Source organism: Triticum urartu, chromosome 4A (genome assembly GCF_056163025.1).
Source record: "Triticum urartu cultivar PI428250 chromosome 4A, HENAU_Tu73, whole genome shotgun sequence".
Taxonomy (NCBI): domain Eukaryota; kingdom Viridiplantae; phylum Streptophyta; class Magnoliopsida; order Poales; family Poaceae; genus Triticum; species Triticum urartu.
This window is the reverse complement of record NC_141876.1, coordinates 358,206,803-358,226,566: the sequence shown is the minus strand read 5'-3', so window position 1 is coordinate 358,226,566 and position 19,764 is coordinate 358,206,803. Positions and strand designations below refer to the sequence as shown.

General features: G+C 43.4%; 1 pseudogene; it reads left to right on the top strand.

The window, feature by feature from the left end:
• Positions 1-17,729: 17,729 nt before the first annotated feature.
• On the top strand, positions 17,730-19,105 carry LOC147975855 (protein FAR1-RELATED SEQUENCE 5-like; annotated as a pseudogene).
• The last annotated feature ends 659 nt before the right edge of the window (positions 19,106-19,764 follow it).

Below are 19,764 nucleotides of genomic sequence, written 5' to 3'. Positions count from 1 at the left end.
ACGAAAAATGATAGGACTTTGCATGCTTCTAGTGAACCTATTGCTGAAACACCTGAGAATCCGAATGATATTTCTATTTCTGATGCTGAAACACAATCTGGTAATGAACCTGAAACTAGTGATAATGTTAATGATAATGTTCATGATGATGCTCAACCTAGTAGTGATAATGATATAGAAATTGAACCTGCTGTTGATCTTGATAACCCACAATCAAAGAATCAACGTTATGATAAGAGAGACTTTGTTGCTAGGAAACACGGAAAGGAAAGAGAGCCTTGGGTTCAGAAACCCATGCCTTTTGCTCCCAAACCATCCAAGGAAAAGGATGATGAGGATTTTGAGCGCTTTGCTGAAATGATTAGACCTATCTTTTTGCGTATGCGATTAACTGATATGCTCAAAATGAATCCTTATGCTAAGTATATGAAAGAAATTGTTACTAATAAAAGAAAGATATCGGAAGCTGAAATTTCCACCATGCTTGCTAATTATACTTTTAAGGGTGGAATACCAAAGAAACTTGGAGATCCAGGAGTTCCCACTATACCATGCTCCATTAAAAGAAACTATGTTAAAACTGCTTGATGTGATCTTGGAGCCGGTGTTAGTGTTATGCCTCTCTCTTTGTATCGTAGACTTGATTTGAATAAGTGGACACCTACTGAAATATCTTTTGCAAATGGCTGATAAATGAACTGCTATACCTATCGGTATTTGTGAGGATGTGCCTGTTGTGGTTGCAAATGTTACTATTTTAACGGACTTTGTTATTCTTGATATTCCCGAGGACGATAGTATGTCTATTATTGTTGGAAGACCCTTTTTGAATAATGCAGAGGCTAATATTAATTGCAACAAAGGCAATGTCACTTTTCATGTTAATGGTAATGAGCATACGGTACACTTTCCGAGGAAACAACCTCAAGTCCACAGTATCAATTCTATTGGAAAAAATCCATCGATTATTTTTGAAGGTTTTGAATTTCCTCTTCCTACTGTCAAGAAGAAATATGATATTCTTATTATTGGGGATGTGCATATCCCCGTTGAGGTAACATAGTGTTATTTGAAATTTCTTCGGTTCCATGTTATTCGGAATGAGTTCGTTAACAAGACTTGATCAACCTTGTTAGTGGATTCCTTTTGATGATCATGAGATGGATGAAGTTAGAAAACACAACTCTCTGTACCCTCCTTTTACTTTCTATTATTTATATTAAATAAAATAAAAATAAGTATTTTTCGTCTGTTATCTGAATTATCCATGCAATATAAAAATACTCCGAAAATAAAAGTTCTCCAAGTGCCCTGAAATTTAAATATGATTTTTTCTGGAATATTTGAGAATATTTGGCACTAAGAACACAGCAGGAGGGGCAAGCACCTGGCCACGAGGGTGGAGGGCGCACCCCCTGCCTCATGGGCCCACGGTGGCCCTCCTCCACTTATTCCTGCACCCACACACTCCTTCCTCGCACAAACACGATTATCTAGTTCAAACCCGAGTCCAAGCTCATTTTGCTGCCATTTTCGATCTCCTTGCTCAAAGCACCTCTCACAAAACTGCTTGGGGGGATTGTTCCTTGGTATGTGACTCCTCCATTGGTCCAATTAGTTTTTGTTCTAGTGCTTTATTCATTGCAAATTTATGCTGCCTAGGTGACCATGTTCTTGAGCTTGCATGTCAAATTTATATGGTTCCAAGTAGTTTTGATGCATGATATAGGCTCTAGGCACTTGTAGGAGTAGTTGCTATCAATATTGTTGAGTTTGGTTCACTTCTATTTTGAAGTTACTAAAAATTTCAGAAATTTTTCAAAGGGAGAAATATGCTTAGGAAAATGTACCAAGGTGGTTCTTCAAGGAAACAAGGACCCAGGCTTGCAATGCGTGATGCTAATGATGAGCCACCAAGGGATGCAACAGTGCGGCCTTGTGAATGGCCTTCAGAGGACTTCATGGATCGAGCGGGGATTTAGGAAGAATTTAATGCATATTTGCGTAATGCTGATCTTGTGAGCTTCGAGGAAGAAAAATGTCGTCAGTACCACTATCTCACTAGTTCCTTTGTGAGGAGGTTTGAATTTTCATCTTCACGTAATTCTCCAACTGTCCTTTTTGATCTTTATGAAAAATCTTATACTATGGACTTAGAGGATTTTACCACTGCTTGCAAACTTCCACAATGGGGTAGTGCTAGTGAACCCCGCAAATATGAATTTAGAGATTTTCTTGCTAGTATAACTGTGGGGGAATCTAGAGATATAACACAAGCTACCATAGGGAGCATTCATTTTCCTGCTATACATTATTTTGCTCTCTTCATAGGTAGGTGTATAAATGGTAAAGATGAAGCATGTCATATGTGTGTCCCTGACCTCAGTATTCTTAGGAGTGCTGTGTTAGGAGACAAATCTTACAATTTCGGAGCCATTGTTGCACGTAGGTTGCATAATAATAGATTTAATGGAGATTTCTTTGGTGGAATTTATGCAACCCGCTTAGCTGATTTTCTTGGTGTAACCATACGTAATGATGATATTGAATTGCCTCCTGCTTACCTAGACTTTAATGCTATGGTTCACCACTAGTTTGTTGAGAGGAATGAATCACCTCTCCAGTATCGCTTAATCTTTGACAGACGCCGTGTTGTCCGTATTACTCTCCCCGCTCCTGCCTTCTTTGATTATCAGGCAAAAGGAAGATATGTTATTACCAGAGAGGAGGCAGATGAGTACGAGAGGAGGGCGGAGGCAGCTCGCCGCCACACTGCAGCTCAGGAGGCAATAGCTGTTGCATCGCAGTACGACCCCAACTATTATTATGGATATCCGCCAGACCAACCGTGGCCATAAACCAACTTAGGCCAAAAGCCTAAGCTTGGGGGAGTACGTATTTCCCACCGACATTACATTCATGTTCACACACTCATTACTAGATGTCGGTGCTCATACTTTTTCATTGTATCATCCATACTAGTTTATTTCCTTTTTAAGCTTTCTTCTTGTGTTTAAAATGGTTGTGATGTGGTATGATAGGGTGGTATCCTCTTTTGAACGATTTGAGTGGCTTGACTTGGCACATGTTCACGCATGTAGTTGAAACCAAATCAACATAGCCTCTACGATATTTATGTTCATGGTGCATTATATCCTACTCATGCTTGCATTCGGTGTTGATTAATTTTAATGCATGTTCATGACTGTTGTCGCTCTCTAGCTGGTCGCTTCCTAGTCTTTTGCTAGCCTTCACTTGTACTAAGCGGGAATACTGCTTGTGCATCCAACTCCATAAACCCCACACTACTAGGAAAAGGCCTACTAGTGGCGCACCTGTTTTGCCTACTAATGGTGCACTACAGGTGCGCCACTACTAGCACGCCATTAGTATTTTTTACTAATGGCGCACCTGTGGTGCGCCATTAGTATCTGGTATACTAATGGCGCACCATGCAGTGCGCCATTAGTATAACCCACGATGCGCCATTAGTATGCCTCCCAGGGGGCCATATTTACCCATGTGCTTTGGCATACTAATGGCGCACTTGTGGATGATGCGCCATTAGTGTGCTCCGTCTTACTAATGGCGCACTATGTGGTGGTGCGCCACTAGTATGAATATTAGGGATTTTTTTCTTTTCTGATATTTTCACAGGTTACAAAATATATTATTGGACAGAATATAGCTAGCACCACACAGCAACAGTAGATTCATCAAATACAATAGAAGATTAGTCTCCGAATAAAATTCATCATATTAGTCTCCGAATTTAAAATACCATATTAGTCCCCGAATATAATTCATCATAATAGTAATGGCGCACTCTTCCCTAGTGCGATATTAGTATTTTTGAAAAAAAAATTATTACTAATGGCGCACCGTGGGTCTGGTGCGCCATTAGTGTCTACCACACTAATGGCGCACCGACTCATGGTGCACCATTACTATATAGTAGTGGCGCACCGCATGTCTGGTGCGCCATTAGTGGCCATATCATCTATAGCCCTTTTCCTAGTAGTGCCAAAGTTGTTCCATATGAGTCCACCATACCTACCTATTTACGGTATCTACCTACTGTTCAAAGTAAATTTGTATGTGCCAAACTCTAAACCTTCAAATAAATATCCTGTTTTGTATGCTCGAATAGCTCATGTATCAACTAGGGCTGTCTGTATCTTCCATGTAAGGCGGGTTATTCTCAAGAGGAGTGGACTCCGCTCCTCACTCACGAGAAAATGGCTGGTCACCGGGATGCCCAGTCCCATGCTTTATGCAAATCAAATCAAAATAATTGCAAACAAAACTCCCCCTGGGACTCTTGTTAGTTGGAGACACTCGTTGTTTCGAGCAAGCCATGGATTGATGCTTGTTGGTGGAGGGGGAGTATAAACTTTACCATTCTATTCGGGAACCGCCTATAATGTGTGTAGCATGGAAGATATTGCCATCTCTTGGTTGTTATGTTGACAATGAAAGTATACCGCTCAAAATATTATTCATCTCTAGTTCAAAATTGAGCTTTGGCACCTCTACAAATCCCTGCTTCCCTATGCGAAGGGCCTATCTATTTACCTTCATGTTGAGTCATCATCCTCTTATTAAAAAGCACCAGTTGGAGAGCACCACTGTCATTTGCATTCATTACTGTTAGTTTACATTGAGTATGACTTGACTGGATCTCTTTTACCATAAATTACAATGTCTAGTCAGTCCTTGATCTTTAAAGGTGCTCTGCATTTATGTTTTGCGGTCTCAGAAAGGACTAGCGAGATACCATCTTGTTATATCATATTATGATTGTTTTGAGAAAGTGTTGTCATCCGAGATTTATTATTATTTCTCGCTAGTTGATTATGCCATTGGTATGAGTAAAAATGAGACCTATGCGTTAATGTGAATATGGTTAGTTTATAATCTTTGCTGAAAACTTGAATGCTGGCTTTACATATTTACAACAACAAGAGCAAACAAAGTTTGTAAAAGTTTTTATTTATCACTTTCAGTTTATCAACTGAATTGCTTGAGGATAAGCAAAGGTTTAAGCTTGGGGGAGTTGATACGTCTCCGTCGTATCTACTTTTCCAAACACTTTTGCCCTTGTTTTGGACTCTAACTTGCATGATTTGAATGAAACTAACCCGGACTGACGATGTTTTCAGCAGAATTGCCATGATGTTATTTATGTGCAGAAACAAAAGTTCTCGGAATGACCTGAAACTCCACGGAACATCTTTTTGGAAATAATAAAAAATCCTTGCAAAAGATGAAGACCAGGGGGCCCACACCCTAGCCACGAGGGTGGGGGCACGCGTGCCCCCCGGGCGCGCCCCCCTACCTCGTGGGCCCCCTGGAGCTCCTCCGACCTCAACCCCAACTCTATATATTTGCTTTCAGGGAGAAAGAAAAATCAGAGAGAAGGATTCATCGTGTTTTACGATACGGCGGCGCCGCCAAGACCTAAAAACTCACGGGAGGGCTGATCTGGAGTCCGTTCGGGGCTCCGGAGAGGGGAATCCATCACCATCGTCATCATCAACCATCCTCCATCACCAATTTCATGATGCTCATCGCCCTGCATGAGTAATTCCATCGTAGGCTTGCTGGACGGTGATGGGTTGGATGAGATTTATCATGTAATCGAGTTAGTTTTGTTAGGGTTTGATCCCTAGTATCCACTATGTTCTGAGATTGATGTTGCTATGACTTTGCTATGCTTAATTCTTGTCACAAGGGCCCGAGTGCCATGATTTTAGATCTAAACCTATTATGTTTTCATCAATATATGAGTGTTCTTGATCCTATCTCGCAAGTCTATAGTCACCTACTATGTGTTATGATCCGGCAACCCCGAAGTGACAATAATCGGGACCACTCCCAGTGATGACCGTAGTTTGAGGAGTTTATGTATTCACTATGTGTTAATGCTTTGGTCTGGTACTCTATTAAAAGGAGGCCTTAATATCCCTTAGTTTCCGCTAGGACCCCACTGCCACGGGAGGGTAGGACAAAACATGTCATGCAAGTTCTTTTCCATAAGCACGAATGAATATATTCGGAATACATGCCTACATTACATTGATGAATTGGAGCTAGTTCTGTGTCACCCTAGGTTATGACTGTTACATGATGAACCGCATTCGTCATAATTCTCTATCACCGATCCATTACTTACGAGCTTTCCATATATTGTTCTTCGCTTATTTACTTTTCTGTTGCTATTGTTATCATCACTATAAAATGCCAAAAACATTACTTTTTCTATCGTTACCTTTTGCTACCATTACCACTACTATCATATTACTTTGCTACAGATATTAAGTTTCCAGGTGTGGTTGAATTGACAACTCAGCTGCTAATACTTGAGAATATTCTTTGGCTCCCCTTGTGGCGAATCAATAAATTTGGGTTGAATACTCTACCCTCGAAAACTGTTGCGATCCCCTATACTTGTGGGTTATCATAGATCAAAGTAGAGGTTGGACTGGGGCATTGACTTGCAAAAGACAAGTGCTTTAACTTGTCCGAGAAATGGGATCAAAGAGAAAATATGGTCGGAACCCCGATTGCATTGGATCAATTCACAGATACCAGATGATATTATATCAACGAAATAGTTATTATTACAAGAAGATTCTATGGTAGGGTCTACATCGTGTCCATGGGCATGAACACAAAGTTCAAGGTCGACTCCCACTTCTTCAATGTATAACTTTTCATTCACCTCTCACTTTCGAAGAAGTTGTAGTGTTGAAATTTTATCTAGCAAAATACCAGAAGAGTATGACTAAAACTTTCAAGTTCACACATATTAAGGAAGGCATAGGTTCAACCCGTTAGGGTATCATGGAAACATATACCACAAGCTTCAATAGTAAATACCACCAGCTCAAAAACAGGGCATGGTTGAGAAAGCAGAGGATACAATTTACCAAAGGCTTTATATATCCGTGGAAAGGCTCACATGGTTATTAGAATATGAAGGACACTATCGGATAATAATCCAACAAGAGGTCTGGTGGTCTACAACGGAGCTGATGTGAGTATTGGTACTCTATCAAAGGAAGAAGGAATGCAATTGCGTCGGATTATAGAATCGACTGACTAACTCAAAGCTCAAATGCAAATGAACTATGAATTCCAAGACAAGGGATCAGAAGCAATGCTCTAATTAGGGATGGATAAGTTGAATAGCCTTAGGGGTACAATCGACGGCAATTTGATTGGTCGAGAACCAGCTCCTGTTCAAAATGACGTCTAAGCTGGGAGGATGAATTCTAGGATCTGATTGAGGATTGCTGGCATTCGCAACATATTGAATCAATGGACTCAAGATGATAGTGACAAAGGATGCCAATAATATTACTAGACTTATGGGATTATCCATAATCCAAGCAAGCAAAAATTTCAAGAGCAATAAGCTACCGAGGATTTTCGGAAGGTTGAATAGTATTTCGAAGACCTTTCTGAAACACATGAACATCTGGGAATGAGCATATACTCGATAAGTGCGAGGAATTTATCCGTAGGGGTATTCATGTGGCAAGGAACTGCAAGGCAGTAGGCACAAAGTATTCTCGGAACAATAGAGAGAATTTCAGGATATCTTGTAATAACAAGACCAACGAGGAATGATTGTAAGAATAAAGTGTACGTGGTTATCCATAGGGGTTTATTCTTGGAAGGGAATTGCAATAGCGATGGCACAAAGTCTCGAGAGAACATCGGAGGGTATCTTCGGAATCCTTCGATGCACCATGCAATCATCTAGAGTAAGGGTCTCTCCGAAAGGAAGTAATTACGAGAATCTAGAGTTATAGTTAGCAAAATCATTTAACCCGAATAGAAGAGAGATCAGAGTCCGAGAGTATAGACGGGGACTAAAAGATCCTAATACCACCCAATGGCGACGTGGGCCCGTAAGCCACACAACCATGTTAGTAAAAGTGTTGCAATCGACTAGACTCGACTTTGGCCAAGGAGTTTGGAAGGGGGATTCCTACAGGCAGTCGGCTCTGATACCAACTTGTGAGGCCCCCGATTTGACCGTACACTAATCATACACGCAAACTTGTACGATCAAGATCAAGGACTCACGAGAAGATATCACAACACAACTCTACAAATAAAATAAGTCATGCAAGCATCATATTACAAGCCAGGGGCCTCGAGGGCTCGAATACAAGAGCTCGATCATAGAAGAGTCAGTGGAAGCAACAATATCTGAGTACAGAGATAAGTTGAACAAGTTGCCATAAGATGGTTAGCACAAACTGGGATACATATCGAAAGAGGCGCATGCCTCCTGCCTGGGATCCTCCTAAACTACTCCTGGTCGTCGTCAGCGGCCTGCACGTAGTAGTAGGCACCTCCAGAGTAGTAGGAGTTGTCGTCGACGGTGGCATCTGGCTCTTGGACTCCAATGTTTGGTCGCAACAACCGGGTATAGAAAGGGAAAAGTGGGAGCAAAGCAACCTTGAGTACTCATCCAAAGTACTCGCAAGCAAGGAGCTACACTACATATGCATTGGTGTCAATGAAAGGGGTAGTATATGTGGACTGAACTGCAGAATGCAAGAATAAGAGGGGGATAGCTAGTCCAATTGAAGACTACGCTTCTAGCAACCTGCACCTTGCAGCAGAAGAAGAGAGTAGATGGTAAGTTCACCAAATAGCATCGTATATCATAATCCTACCGAACGATCCTCCCCTCGTCGCCCTCTGAGAGACCGATCACGGGGTTGTATCTGGCACTTGGAAGGGTGTGTTTTATTAAGTATCCGGTTCTAGTTGTCATAAGGTCAAGGTACAACTCCGGGTCATCCTTTCACCGAGGGACATGACTATTCGAATAGATAAACTTCCCTGCAAGGGTGCACCACATTTCCCAACACGCTCGATCCCCTTTGGCCAGACACACTTTCCTAGGTCATGCCCGGCCTCGGAAGATCAACACGTCGTTGCCCCACCTAGGCACAACATAGAGGTCAGCATGCTGGTCTAAATCCTATGGCGCAGGGGTCTGGGCCCATCGCCCATTGCACACCTGCACGTTGCGTGGGCGACCGGAAGAAGACCTAGCCTCCCTAATACAAGAGCAGGTGTTCCAGTCCAATCCGGCGCGCGCTGCTCAGTCGCTGACGTCACGAAGGCTTCGGCTGATACCACAACGTCGAGTGCCCATAACTGTTCCCGCGTAGTTGGTTAGTGCGCATAGGCCAATGGTCAGACTCAGATCAAATACCAAGATCTCGTTAAGCGTGTTAATTGAATTAACCACGGACGCCGACCAGGGCCAGGCCCACCTCTCGCCGAGGTGGTCTCAACCTGCCCTGTCACTCCGCCACAAAGGTTCACTCAGAGGGCCATCAGGACAAACGTCCTTTCGGACCCAATCCGTGAATCACTCGCATGTACTCTACGAGCCGACCCGACTTTAGTCACGACATGTATCATCTATAAAGTATATAGTATATACCCGTGATCACCTCCCGAGTGATCATGGCCCAATAGTATAGCATGGCAGACAGACAAGAAAGTAGGGCCACTAATGGAATACTATCATCCTATACTAAGCATTTAGGATTACAGGTAAGGTAACAACAGTAGTAGCAAGGATGAGCTATGCATCAGAATAGGATTAACGGAAAGCAGCAACATGGTACACTACTCTAGTGCAAGCAGTAGAGAGAAGAATAGGCGATATCTGGTGATCAAGGGGGGGGGATTGCCTGGTTGCTCTGGTAAGTAGCGGTCATCAACAACGTAGTCGGTCGGGGCACCAGCAGTGGCGTCAGTCTCGTAGTCTACCGGAGAGAAGAGGGGGAAGAAACAATGAGTACAATGCAAACAGATGCATATCGATGTTGGACATGTCGAGTAACGGTGCTAGGTGTGCCCTAGCGCAGTAGGAGGTGATACCAGCGAAAGGGGAAAACAACCGGGAAAGTATCCCCGGTGTTTCGCGTTTTTGGACAGATGAACCGGAGGGGGAAAGTTGCATGTTCGCTATGCTAGGGATGTGTGGTGGATGAACGGGCTGCGTATTCGGATTCATCTCGTCGTTCTGAGCAACTTTCATGTAGAAAGTTTTTCCATCCGAGCTACAGTTTATTTTATATTAATTTTAAAAGATTTAAATCATTTTTAGCATTTATTTAATTATTTTAATTCAGCATTACCCAGAATAGTGCTTGCTGACGTCAACATGACGTCGGCAATCAACAGGGTGTCGACTTAGTCGACTGACGTGTGGGTCCTGACTGTCATTGATTGATTAATTGACTAACAGTTAATTAGGTTAATTAGCAATTAGATTAATCTAATTATGATTAATTAACTTAATTAATTATTTTAATTATTATTAATTTATTTATTGCTTATTTATTCTTTTTTAAACGTTCTGGGGCCGTGGGCCCCATGTGTCATAGGGCCAGGGGGCCTTAGCGGGGCGGGCTACCGGGTGCGGGCGCACCCGAGAGGGCACTCGCCCGCAGGGCAGGACGAGGCCGCCGGGGCACCGACGGGGGGGGGGGGGGGCAGCCGGGGCCACGACGGGCTGAGGTGAGGGGTGGCGCCGGCGCGACCAGTGGTGCGCGTGCGGGCGCGGTGGCGCGGCCGCGGGAGGAGGAGAGGGCTGAGGCGAGGCGCCGCGAGGCACGGGGCCATGGGAGCCCGAGCGATGCCGGGAATGGGGCGGCGACGAGCGCGGCGTAGTAGCGTGCGATGCGTGACAGGGAGTGGACGATGCGGCACGGAGCAAAGGAGCGAATGGGTCATGCATGAGACAGAGACAGGGGCGGGCGCGTGCTCATGCGAGCGCAGGCATGCAGGGGAGGCGCGCGATGGCACGAGGCACGACGCGACTGCGGCCTCCGACGAGCAACCAGGCGCGGCCAAGCATCAGGGATGCGACGGGCGCATCGCATGGACACTGAGGCCACGAGGTGGAAAGGTCAGGGGCTGAGCGGCTCGTGCTAGGCGATAGGGCTGCAGCTATGCGAGCGGGACGGTGGCCGGACGCGCGAGTGTGCGGTGTGCACATGGGGACGGTGGAAGAAGGAGGAGAGGCCAGGGGCCTCACCGCGGGCTGTAGGGACAAGGCAGCGGGCGGAGGAGGAGGACGGGGACGATGGCGGGGTAGCTCCGGCGAGGTCCAGGCGGCGGCAACGATCGGCGTCGCGGCGTGGTTTCGGCGACAGGATCCGGGGAGCCGCGGCGTCGGGCCTGCGGCGAGGGGCGCCGTTGCCCTGAGTGGCTGGTCGGGAAGGAGGTGAGGACGGGGCGGCGTCGATGTGGCGGCGGGGCGCCGGCGTGAGGCGGGGCAGCATTGGGTGGCGTCGGCGTCAAGCCCCCGATCTTAATCCAGATCAGGGGAAGGAGTGGGCGATGTGGGGGGTGGGGGAGTGGGGTAGTGCGGTTAGGTTTAGGTAGGGGGGAGTGGGTATAGCCCAGGGGGTTTTGGGCCGGCCTGGCTGGCAGTAGCCGCTGGGCCAAGGCCCAGCGGGGGTTTTCCTCTTATTTAACCTTTTGTTTAGTTTTTATCTTATGTTTTATTTTTCTTTTACTATTTTATTTTAGTCTTTCTTTTACTTTAGTTTTATACTTTATAACCTAATTTCCTAAATTAGTGTTACAATATTATCCAATGCCACAAAAACTTTTACCCCTAAATAAAATGGTTTAGCATTTTACAAAATACCAAAGGCATTCAAATAATTGTTTTAGCTACTGTTTTGTTCATTTTTGAGTATTCAAACATTTTATAAATGTGTGATTGCTACACCATAATTACCTGTGCATTATTTCACTCACAGTGAACATTTTAGTTTTAATATTTGAAAACTTTTATTGTTTGTTAGAATTTGAATTTTGAATTCGAACCGGTCTTGGACTAAGGCGAGATTTGCAACAGTAATTGAGGTAACATGGCATTATTAGCAGAGGTTCACTGTAGCTTAAATATCCGGGCGTCATAGTCCCACTTGTGGATGCCTCCGTGTCAACTCTTGGTTCACCTTGTCGTGAGGTAGAAGCTTCGACTTGGACAGACGAGGTACTCTTCTTCACCTCCGTTCGACGAATCTTGCCAATAGACAAGTCTTGGATTGCTTCGAAGGGTCTTTGTCTCCTACATCAATTGGCAATTGCTCTACTTGCGAGCCGTTAGATTCATCAAACTTCACATCTACCGTCTCTTCAACCTTTCGGGTGAAATTGTTGTACACACAGTAAGTGTGAGAGTTTGAGCCATAACCAAGTAGGAAACCATGTTGAGATTTAGGAGCAAATTTAGACCGATGATGCTTATCAAGAATGTAACACTTTGAGCCGAATACTCGAAAGTATCGAACTTGGGGTTTGTTACCGGTGAGAAGCTCGTATGCCGTCTTGCCGAGTAGCTTGTGAAGATATAAGCGATTTGTTGCATGACAAGCTGCCTCAACTGCTTCTGCCCAAAAGTGTTTTGGTGTCTTGTACTCATCAAGCATCATTCTTGCCATCTCAATAGGGGTCTGGTTCTTCCTCTCAACAACTCCATTTTGTTGATGCATGTACGTAGCCGAGAACTCGTGTGAAATCCCTTCTTCATCAAGACAGGTATCCACCTTTGCATTCTTGAACTCCATTCCGTTGTCACTGCAAACCTTCTTGATCTTCACTTCAAATTGATTTTGGGCCTTCCTAGCGAAGTTCTTGAAGATCTTTTGGACCTGCGATTTATCATCAAGAAAGTACACCCACGTAAATCTTGAAAAATCATCGACTATGACTAGACCAAATGAGTTTCCACCGAGACTTTTATAAGCATTGGGACCAAAAAGATCCATATGAAGTAGCTCGAGCGGTCTTCTCATGGTCATGATGTTCTTCACGGGGTGACTTACTCCAACTTGTTTTCCTGCTTGACAAGCACTGCATAGTCTATCCTTGTCAAATATAACATCTTTTACTCCAAGGATATGATCACCTTTAATAAGCTTATCAAGATTTAGCATGCCCACATGACCTTACCTTCTATGCCACAACCAACCTTTAGAAGATTTCGCTATTAAGCAAGTTCTAGGTTGAGCCTTTTTAGCGAAATCAATAATGTATAGATCACCTCTATGTATACCAGTAAAGACCATATTATGATTATCTCTATGAAACACTTGGCAATCTACTTCAGTAAATAGGACATTGAAACCAAAGTCAACAAGTCTAGATATGGAAAGTAAATTATAGCCAAGAGATTCAACATGCATAAAATTTTGTATGGAGCTATCATGAGATGACCACCTTACCAAGGCCAACCACCTTACCCTTTGAGTTGTCACCGAAGCTAACATACTTTCAAGGGTCGTTGTTTTCAGCAAGCTCACAAAACATGTCCTTGTCTCTAGTCATGTGATCAGTACATCCACTATCAAGAACCCATTCCTTTCCTCCAGCCATGTAGCCACGAAGATTAGCCATAAGACCAAAGTGTCTCATAGACTCATCGAGATCAAAGTCACTATCATCATCCTCATCATAGTGTCCATGTTCAACATTGTCTTGTGATTGATAAATTCCTAGAGAGAGTGATTCATTAGATAAGTGATCATCACAATGTTCATTTTTATGGATTCTAATGGCTTCGGAGATGATATTGCTAATGATTCCAACATATCCTTTGGCGCGCATGAGGTTACTAAGCTCAAATAAACAATCACCAAACTTATCATTGGAATTCATCGTACTCAAAGCAATAGACTTGTGAAGAATCTCATCTAAGTTTTGCAAGGAATAGTTTGGAAATCGTTCCTCAAGAAATCCCCATATGGTGTAAGCACAATCAAGAGCAAGGAAGCTAGCAATAAAGTTTCTAGGTAATCCTCTAGTGATTAAATTGATAGTTTTAAGATTACGGATCATGTCAATAGACTCATCAATGGTAGGATGCAAGGGGTCAACAAGGGGTGCACAAGGGCTAGTGAATTTATTAAAACTCTCAAGAATCTCAATTTTCCACTCATGAAAGAACTCTCCATCAAGTATAGGTACTCTACGTCTAAGACTCCCCAACATAGACTCATCCATCTTCCTCCAATGGTGAGTAAACCAAAGCAATGGAGACCAATGCTCTGATACCAATTGTAGGATCGAGAAGAGGTGTCTAGAGGGGGGATTAGACCCTCAACAAAGAAAAGTGGCAGTTTTTAATTTCTTTGAATTAAGGTGGAGTTTTAGCACAAGTTTAAACATTCACAATACATTTCAAGCAAGCATGGCAAAAGTATATGAGAAGCGGAAAGTAAAGCATGCAAGTTGCAAGAAAGTAAAGGGATGGGATTGGAGTGTGCAAACGCAATTGGAGACAGGGAGACTTTGGACATGGTTCTGATAGGTGGTGCTATCATACATCCACGTTGTTGGAGACTTGAACCCACGAAGGGTAACGGTTGCCCGAGTCCACGGAGGGCTCCACGCACGAAGGGTCCATGAAGAAGCAACCTTGTTTATCCCACCAAGGCCATCGCCCATGAAGGACTTGCCTCACTTGGGTAGAAATTCACAAAGTAGGCTATCTCCTTGCCCTTACAAACTCCTTGGTTCAACTCCACAATCTTGACGGAGGCTCCCAAGTGACACCTAACCAATCAAGGAGATACCACTCTCCAAAAGGTAATAGATGGTGTGTTCATGATGAACTCCTTACTCGTGTGCTTCAAATGATAGTCTCCCCAACACTCAACTCTGTCTCTCTCTCGCGGATTTGGTTTTGGCAGAAAGATGATTTGAGTGGAAACCAACTTGGGGAAGGCTAGAGATCAAGATTCTTGTGGTTTGAATGGAATATCTTGGTCTCAACACATGAGTAGGTGGTTCTCTCTCAGAAAATGTATGGTAGAAGTGTAGGCACGTTCTGATTGCTCTCTCTCCGAATGGAGGATGGGTGGAGGGGTATATATAGCCTCCACACAAAATCTAGTCGTTACACACAATTTACCAAACTCGATGAGACCGAATACTCAAACTCGGTCAGACCGATTCAGTTCAAAATGTGAAAGTTAGGCTTTTCGGTGGGACCGATATGATCAACTCGGTGGGACCGATGCTAGGGTTAGGGTAAAACCTCAACTCGGTTTAACCGATTACACAAACTCAGTGAGACTGATTTTGGTAATGAGTAAAACAGAGAGTTGGTCAAGAAAACTCGGTGGGACCGATTGCATATCTCGGTGAGACCGATATAATTGCAATAAGCAACAGAGAGTTTGCAAGCCCATCTCGGTGAGACCGAGATCCCATCGGTGAGACCGAATTGATTAGGGTTTCTGGAAGTGGCTATGTCAAATGGACTCGGTGGGGCCGGATAGATCAAATCGGTGCGGCTGAGTTTGACTTTGGGTTTGACTTTGGAGCATGTCACTAAGCACTTTGAGCAAGCAAGCCATTAAGCAACACCTGATCCCCTTTTAATAGTATTGGCTTTCCTATTGACTCAATGTGATCTTGGATCACTAAAATGAAAATGTAGAGTCTTGAGGTTTAGCCAATCCTTGTTCTTAGCTTCTTGAAGGGGTTCCACATCCTCTTGTCCATGCCACTCCACTGTTGAACTTATCTGAAATATACTAGATAGAAGTATTAGTCCAACAAGAGATATGTTGACATTAATTACCAAAATTATCTAGGGAGCACTTCTTATTTCATATTGTGCAACTACTATGATGCTTGTTGCAACTTTGATACTACTTGTGTGCTACTGCTATGCTACACTTTTATCCAGCTTATATGATAAATTTTGTCAAAATTGTGTTTGTGTGACTGGAATGCTCATAATTTGTCCAACTGGTATGGAAAGTTTGTGCAATTCTATGACAATTTTGTGCAAATGTTGTGCTGCCTTTGTGCAACTACTATCAAAAAGCTGTATCTGGAGAAAAAATACCTAACTATAGTTGCTACTTATTGCTAGAATGTGCAAGCTTGAAAAGTTGGGTAAACATAACAATGTGCAAATTCCTTGTTCCTATATGTAAATGCCGACTACTTGTAGTTTTTGAAACAATAAAAATGAGCGTAATGGTGTTAAATTCATGCCACATTTTGCTAGCAACTATGCCCCAATACAGCTTGTTGATGACTTTTTGTTGAAAAAAAATGTAGGTTGGAGCAGCTTTCAAGGATGATAGACCTCAATGTGGTGCCTCCCGATCTCAATGAGTTGCCTAATGATGATATTGAGTTTATACAACCAGGGATTTTCACATAGCCAAATCAAGATCATGGTTTGATGGATGATGTTGATGTCAACATGCAATCAGAAAGCCATATACTAGAGGAAACAAACACCATAGTTGCAAGACCTACTAAAACAGAACTAAGGGCAAGGGCAGTTGGTGGTGATCGAAATTGTGTGGAGGAAGATGAGGTTGGTTCTCAGCCAATGGAGCCGCTTGTTGGGATGAGATTTAATACTCTCTAGGGTGCTAAGGATCATTACAATGATTATGCACTAAAGATGGGGTTTTCTGTTAAGATGAACACTACAAGGAGGAATGCTTATACCAACATATATGAGAAACAACAATTTGCATGTAAAAAGTTTAGGAAGCCAAAAGAGGATGACGTAGGAGCTGAATTGCCACTTGTGCTAGATCCTATACCAGACCCAAAACCATTGGGTGAAGAAGATGAAATGGAAGAAGTGCCAATATTCGATGGAGAGGAGAGTGGGAAAAAGAAGAATAAGAAGAAGCGCAAGAGAGAAAGGATAAAGCAAACACAATGTAAGGCAAAAATGCTAGTTAAATTGAAGGATGGGCGGTGGGAAGTAACCCACTTTGTCCGTGATCATAATCATCCTTTGGTCGCCAAGCCTTCGCTGTCCAAATACTTGTGATCTCACATGGGTATACCGTCGGAGGAAAAGAGGTTCCTAGAGATACTCTACAACTGCAACCTGACTTCAGGTGTGTTCTCATTCACCTCCCAAAAACTTCAAACTTCAGACTATATTGTTTAATTCTGCTCTATCAAGTGTGCAACTAGTAGCAGGGGGTTGTGCAAGTACATACACTGCGTCGTGCAGCCAGGCTTCAGTATTTGTGAAAAAATTACTACGACAAACAAAACACAAAGTTGGAACTACTTGCTGATTGAATAAGATATAGATTTACAAAATGGTCATAGTTTTGATGGCAACTCCATAATATTTGGTCTGCAAACTAGTGTTCCTTATCGATGCAATTAAACCTTCTTTTCTGCAACTAGTGTTCATATCCCTGCAACTGATGATAGACAAAAATAACTAAATGATTTTGCATCATGGAATAAAAAGCGGGTAAACAATGAAAAATTAAGTGCTATGGCAACCACATGTCAATAGTTGTGCAACTATTGTTCTTTAGTCTGCAATTGTTATTTTTCAAGTGTGCAACTATCTAACTTAACTTTGTTTCTTGCAGGCCATATGATGACTATCATGTCAGAGTTTTATGGCCCGGAGCTAAATGTACCACGTGGACCTAAAGCAATAACAAAACTATGTGTTGGCTTCTCCAAGGACTCAACAAAAGAGGGGGGCATTATTGAGACAATTGAATGTTTTAAAGACTTGCAAAAAGATTATCCAGATTTTCTATAAGATAAAATATGATCTTGAAGGGAGGGCAGAAAACATTTTTTGGGTGGATGGCTTGGCACGGAAAGCTTATACGGAGGCATATCATGATTGTGTCTGCTTTGACACAAACTACATGACCAATATGTACAACATGCCTTTGGCTCCGTTCATTGGGATCAACCGTCATGGGAATCTTTCATGTTGGGCTGCGCATTTGTGAGACAAGAGATGGAGACCAGCTTTGATTGGGTTTTTGGAGCTTTCCTAGAGGCTATGAATGGAAGGGCACTGGATAACATCATTACTGATCAGGATGTGGCAATGAAAGATTCCATAAAGAACATATTTCCCACAAGTGTGCACGGATGTTGACGGTGGCACATCATGAAAAAAGCTCAAGAGAAAGTTGGATGGTTGCTAGGACCGAACCCGGGATTGTCTGAAGATTTCAACCTTTGCGTTGATTTCAGTTTCACATCAGATGAGTTTGAACAGAATTGGGCTGCGTTGATGATGAAATATGAAGAAATTACACACACCCATTTTGAGAAACTTTACGAATATAGGAACACTTGGGTGCCATGTTACTTCAAGCATAGATTTTTTTCCCTTCTTGTAGTATACACAACAAGGTGAGGGGTTCAATGTAGTCTTGAAGCGGTATGTCAACCCTCACAAGTCAATTCCAAACTTTGTGAAGCAGTACGACAAAATACAGACGCACATCCTCGTCAAGGAAGGGTGCAATGAATACAGGACAAAACATCTGGATCTTAACTTGTGCTCACAATTCCCAATAGAGAAGCATGCATACAAGACATACACTAGAGATCTTTACTGCAAGTTCCGTGATGAGTTTTCGATGATTGGATGTCAATGCATTCCAAATTGGTGTGGAAACATTTGAGCAGAGACCAATACAGATTGGGTTGTGAAGTATGGTTCCAGGATCTACTTAGTGGTGGCAAAAATACCCGAGGGACACTATTCATGTGAGTGTTGAAAAATGGAGAGGGATGGCATCCTTTGTTGCCACATACTGAAAGTGTTCGCGCATATTGGGCTTGATGTCATCCCGGAGCAGTACATGTTGCAGCGTTGGACGCCAATTGCTGTCCCAAGTGTGCCAAGTGCGACTAGCCAGCAGCCTGATGTAATGCCACCTGCCTCTCTAAAGGAAATTAGGCATGCGGACATGACTGCAGATTTCCAGAAACTAGCAAAGTTTGCTTGTGGTTCTGATGCAGCAAAAGGCATGTTGATAAGCACATGCATGCGGTGCGGACAAAGATTGTGCAGCTGAACAAGTCTAGAAGGAAAAAAGGGTTGCAAGAGCGGCATGTCCATCCGCTGGTGATAACAACCAGGATCCTCCCGTGCCACCTACATCTACAAGGCCTACTCCAGCACCTACCCCTACTGGTCGTGCTCCACCGCCTACTCCCATGGGTCGTGGTGGACCACCTCCCCCCATGGGTTGTGGTGGTTTTGGTGGAGCACCTCCTCTAATGGACCGTGGTGGTTGTGGTCCATCACCTAGTCCCACGGGCTATGGTAGTCGTGGTCCACCATGTACTCCCATGGGTCATGCTGCTCATGGTCCAGCGCCTCCTCCCATGGGTGGTGCTGAACCGCCTCCTCCGATGGGTCATGCTGGGCCACGTGTGAGTAATGCTTCAACACCTCTTCCTATGGCTAACACAACACATGGCCATCCTAGCTGTACTAAGGAGATGTCGCCTACAAGCAATGACAATGACGATGCAACTCCTAGGGATCTGCCAAAGTCAACTACAAAAGGGGGGCAAGGAGTAGATGCTATCATTCAACTCTTGAACTGCACCCGAAAAGTAAAAACAGGTGCAGCTACTGCAACTCAGATAAGCACAATGTCGCTAGCTGCTCTATGAAGTTGGTGTGACAACTTGGTGAGATAGAAGCAATAGATAAATGGAGAAACCATCAAAAAATAGTTCTGGCTTGCACTGTTAGGACATGGATGGAGCTATGAAGATCCAGAAACAAAAAACTGCTTTGCAAACTCTTCTTTGTGTTCTTTAAACTTACAGTTGGCACCCCATTTGTATTCATGTTAAAAAAGTGGCAGACTATCACTTGGCTATGTGTGAGACTACCTATCTACCTATTTATCCCTCCGCTGGCAAATT